The sequence below is a fragment of the Lytechinus pictus genome, chromosome 2 (genome assembly GCF_037042905.1).
Source record: "Lytechinus pictus isolate F3 Inbred chromosome 2, Lp3.0, whole genome shotgun sequence".
Taxonomy (NCBI): domain Eukaryota; kingdom Metazoa; phylum Echinodermata; class Echinoidea; order Temnopleuroida; family Toxopneustidae; genus Lytechinus; species Lytechinus pictus.
The window spans coordinates 20,550,291-20,556,290 of NC_087246.1; positions in this window are offsets into that span (position 1 = coordinate 20,550,291).

A 6,000-nucleotide genomic window follows, 5' to 3' on the forward strand; every position below is an offset into this window, starting at 1 on the left:
GCAGTAACGAAGAGTTAGAAGTGAAAAACTGATTCATTAATTTATGATATCATATTTTGATCACTTTTTTTAGTTTTCCTAGACCTAACTCCTTATATATATATTCAATTCAGGATGAAGCTTATATTGTCATGACGATCATGGTTTTCATCCAATCAAAGACCATATGCATGTTTGGTTTACCAAGAATCTTAGTCTAGAACAGTATGAAGTCCGTGATCCTTGCCCGATTCAAGCTGTTCGGAAACTGCCAGAACTGTTTCTTCGACTGGTCTGCCCAAGTTTCGTCTTCTTGGTGTACGCAAATGCGCAAGGAGGTGTAAATCTCCCTGGTCTATCAATTATATCGACGAGGGATAATTCTTGAGAGAAACCACACAACTGCATGGCATCACCAGGAATTTGATGAAAATAGAGCAAATCCATAGTTGGAATATCAGGTGCCCAACCGATATAGAATAAGATGACGTCATAAAAAGCGCAGGTTCTTTATCTATGCCTGTAAACCCAAAGCGATGTGTAAATGATAATATAAATGCATAATTATACCATGTTACGACAGTTGGTCTTTATTAATCTCTCCATCACACTGTTCACCGTTCCCATTCTAATGAAAATGAACAATTAAATCATATAATTTCCAAATGAACGATTATCATATACCTTAGTAACGATGGGAGCAATAATATTTTTCCGGTATGAATGAGGCATATCGTAAGAATGAAATAATAGTAAAAATTCAAACCATCTCAGCCCAATCTTCCATTCTAAAAAGGAATGAACTGGTAAGTTGGTAAAAAACACTGGTCAATATTCTTTTCCATTGATATCGTTTATTCTATAAAGCATTCTGCTCATAAAGTAAATATTATAAAGCCTGTGAATCAATTCAGAAATCCATTAATGAAAATGCACTCACATTTAAAAAAGATTTACTATAATTAGAAATGTCCTTCTCACGATGACTTAAGCTCCGAATTTTAATAGATATGTAAATTATTTTGTTTTCTGTTAAGTGTAGTACTTAAGAAACAACATTGACACTTTCCAAATGATCTTCTCTTTTTTAACGCGAAATGCTGTTTTTCGTTGAATTTTAGATGGTAAAACATCTCCCTTCATACGTTTCCAATGATTCAAGCTAATATATTGATATGAAATTGTTTGAAATTACCAATGTAGTAACAACAACTTTTGGCTCACTATAACTTCATTGAAAGTACTTTGAACTTATATTTTTGAAGGGCAATGTAAGGTCCCCGGTTATGGACTGCACGTCACAATGAACTTAAAAGGATATAATGCGAGTGTACTCTCCAAGGTATATCATATTTGGTGGCATTACAACGTTGTGTTTATTTTCCGATCATTTCGTCTGTGTTTAAAATCGATAAATATCGCTTTTCTTTTACAAATAAAGATATTATTTGCATCAGTTTACATACCAGTCTGATGACAATCTGTGTAAAAATGGTCAGAAATTGGCGAAATTCGCGGTCTGAATAATTGAGACGAAGCGAGCTCCTTTGCAGATTGACAAATCTCTACGTACAGAATCCAAGTGAAGAGTTCAGTTTGAGTTTAAACCATTCCAAAATCCAAGGAATTGACGACCGAGAAAGGCAATCAGGACCCTTTTCTCAACTTTTCTTCGGTCCACATAAGAAAGGAGATAAAGAAAGAAGAGGGACAGCCAAGAAGGTAGCTCTTCCGCTAGAATCGTCTCAACCACCATCTGATTTCAAGCGCGCCACACGCAACAGGTCACTCCTTTCCAAATAAGAATTAACTTTCTTGCATGGCTCATGAGAGCATGCGCAAAGCATCTCTCTCCATCTTCTCTATCTCCTTCTCCCTCTCTTCCTCACGCGACACGACAACTCTTTCTTCCTTTCTCTCTCCCTCTCTATACATTGCCGGAACATTTCATGTCGCTTAAATGTTTACGTCATATATTATTGATAAAACCCTAGTCAATAAATATTAAGAGGACTTTTTTCAAAATAAGGAAATGGTATTTCTAAAACAATTTCATTAAGAATTCGTCAGATGAATGTATCATCAAGATGAACTTTGGGGTTATGGTTATATCAAAAGTGGGAAATGCTAGGTTGTTTGATATACCCCACTTTCTCTTTCTCTTTCTCTCTCTCTGTCTCTTCCGTATGTGTGTTCCATCTTGTTACGCATCAGTTTATCAGGTCCTAGCCAATAATATTTGCAGCCTACCGTGGCTTGCAGGTTTCTGTTTTAATTAAACCTTCCCACACCCAATACGAGCCCAAACTTGTGAACCTCTTTTTCGTTCTTATGCGAACACGCTGGAAATATTGTTATTGATTTTCTTTCTATAGTCCCAGGCCCGTATGTTGACTAATCCCGATTTACTGGGCATAGAGGAAAAGAGTGGAGAAGATGACAAGAAAAAAAAAGGAGAAGGATAAAAGAATCCTTCCACCTCCCTTGGGGAAAAAAAAAAAACTGCAGTGGGCTTAGCTCTGGGCGTAAAATGCTTTTTAGATGAAGTCATGTCTGGGCTATGAAATAAGAAATAAGGGATAGCAACGTTCCATACGTAAGATCCCACAGACGCCGTAAATGTAAATATAATTTCTTCTTCCTGGGGAACGCCACATTTCTAATAATTTATGTTGAATGCCATAATGACGTATGAAATTACAATTTGAAAGTATGAATGATTTATCAATTAATCATTATCATTATTCATATCTTTTAATTATTTCACTTTCCTTTTCTGAAATAAGTTGTAAAGGCTGACATTGTTTCCATTTTGTACATAGCTCTTCTCAGAGGGCTTAATTGATTTTGAATTGAGTAACAACTTCTTGCATGATATAAGAACATACTACCATATCATTAAATACAGATCTCCCCTGACGTCCTTTACAAATTTTTTCTTGTCTAATTTCTTTTTTCCTTCGAAATATAATTCTTAAATTTTGATTTTACGGAACAACCATACTTTTCTTTAAGGTTTCTTTTGTACAGTATCAACATCGATGAACGCTTTTAGGTTTATCGTTCTGGACCACTGGCTTGTATGTTATTGATCATTGATTTGTACGTTTATTGTTATTGACTTATATGTTATCTTAAATGACTTGTATACATTGGATTATAATATATGTTATTGACCAATTGATTTGTATGTTATTTATCTTTCGCTTATTTGTAATTTATCGGTGTTTTGTATGTTATTGATCATTGAATTGTATCTTGTTTTCACTGATTCGTCATTTTATCTTTAGTAATTTCCTTTGCTGTTATCGCCGTTAATCGACTTTTAGGTTTATTGTTGATGATCATTTACTTGTGTGGTACTGGCAACTAACTTGTATGTTTTTCATCATTGATTCATACGTTAAAAATTGAAAAAAAGTATAGATTCAAATATGGATAGAAACTTAACATACTACTTCAAAATATCATAGTAAATACACTTGAAGAAATGATGCTTGAATGAATCTTTTGAAAGCTATTTTAAAGAGGCTGATGTATTTGTTTTTGCAATATTACAAATAATTAAAACCAAGAGTCATGAAATCCGTCACGATTAATGTAGCTATAAATATTCGTAATCGTCCACTCATTTACAATCTCTAAAACTTCCCAAATATGTTAAACAGATAAAGCCATATCTCTGTATAACTTTAAACTGTATTGTGTTGAGGACATCAGCAAATGCCTCATTAAACATGTGAATTTCATGCTAACTTTCAAATCGATTTAGAATGGCTCTACACCAATACAACAAAAACCCAAAACGATGATTTTAATACTAGTAACTGAAAAGGGTTAGAAAAAAAATCGCTATATTACAAGAACTAAAGAGAATCGAGAAGGAGACAATACAACAAGTATTGATAAATTACGTCAGGCTCTTTTACATTAAGAGCCAAATACTGATTGGGGTAGGTATATGGAAATATACCTTATATCAAATCAAAGAAACCGACTGAGCGGGTAATGACGTAACAAATATATATTCAAAGTAACTATGACCCTTTGCTTTGAAGATTCGATCAGCTTCATAAATCCAACATCTTTGGTCTTGTCGAGTGATTACTTCACAGCCAAGCCGAGAAGTGTATGTTATAGAAGATTTGAAAGATGCTGAGAGGGAGAAAGAGAGAGAGATATAGAGAGAGAAGAGGGGGGGGGGGGACAGTATCGTCTGAATTTCAATCAAGCTCAAACTAGCAGGAAATTAGGATTGTGCGCCGTCCCTATTAACCTTTGCTTTGTGTATGCTCATAATGAGTAATAATACGAGGTGTGCAAATTAATTTGCCTCCATTTGCGCACAAGAGTCATCCATAATGTCCCGTTGGTTTTAATAATCAAATACCTTCACCGAATATTTGTCTACCTTTATGGCTGATGTTTTGTGGCAGAGGTTTTAATTTAGAAACTTCTTCACCATCAAACTTCTACACATTATACGATCATATGCACATTTTGATTACCGAGATAAGAAATAGTCTATCAACTTAAAGGGGTTTGAAGATCATGGAGGCTTTATTCTGATGTTTAATACTATTAAGAAGCAAATATTTCAAGCGAGACAAAATTCCATTTATTTCCACGATTTTAAATACATGTTGCAAGTATTCTGTCTTATTTAATGATGAGAAGGTGGAGGACTTGTACATCATATATTTCTTTTTTGTATATTTTATCAGATTAATAAGGTGGTCCGATCAACTATTGGCCTATGACCATCTTGGTTTCTGTTGGTAAAATAAAACTCCCAAGTAATATCCGACATTCTAGTTAATTCATCAATTCATACGAGTAAAATTGACATGTATAAATGATTTTATGTTTTAATGTTAAGCATGGTTTCTATTGAAAAAAAAGGTTAATCATGTCAAACCATTAGTTGCATTCGTTAGAATAACATTTCAAATCAAAACGAGGGAGCAACAGGTCTGATCTGAAATCCTGATTTCAGTACTTTAAGTATTGTTTGACCATGGTACATAATATGCTATAATTTTGGATGTGAATAAAAGGCCATAATGAGCCAATCAATCAGACAACAACATATGTTAAAATAGATCCAACCAGAATTGGTGTAATTTATGGTTATGATATTAGTACTAATACATTCTAAAATATGAAGCGCTAATATAGCACTTAATGTCCTTGTATAGTGACTGCACTTTGAGTGCTGATTTTATTCATTAAAATTTGAACTAGAAAATCAGCACTCAAAGTGCAGATACTATACAAGGACATTAAGTGCTAAATTAGCACTTCATTTTTAGAGTTTAATGAGGGAAAGAAAAACGTTGGCAAACGTTGACAGCCAATAATACATCTCCTTGATATAATCTAGGATGAATGCTGGAAATTGTTAAAGATGCGAAACTAGCAATGGCCCGAGAAGTTGGCCCTGTGGGACTCCACGTTTTCTCTTCTTACGGTAACTAACTGCTCCCTACTTCATCTGTAAACGTTTACTTGATTGAATGGGGAAAACATGATTTAATCAATGGTCTCTTTGCTCTGTAATCATACATATTTTGTTTTCTTTCCGCTGAAATAAATACGAATATGAATCTGGATTTACACTGATTTGAATCTACATTTTACCCTTTCTCTTTCTCTCTCCACCCATACCAACATATCCTATCTATACGTTTATCTTTCTCTCTGTTTCCATTTGGCATTGGAGTTGCATTGCTAGAACGACCCAGGGTATTTTCAGAAAGCTGCAATTAATACGCAGCAACAAAGGGGGGAAAAAGTGAACAAACAGGTAAGCCCGAGGGTAGGCTATCGATTCACTTTTGGGATCGATCGCGTTCATGTCTAAGCGAAATGAATTTCCATGTGTTGCGATATCATTGATAATCCAACACAAGATGACAGTTCTTCTTTGACGTGAGATAATCGTGATGGTTACCATAAAAAGGTTGAGCACTATCTGTTAGAGAAAACAGAAGATTTTACAGAAGAAAAATTACAAAACAG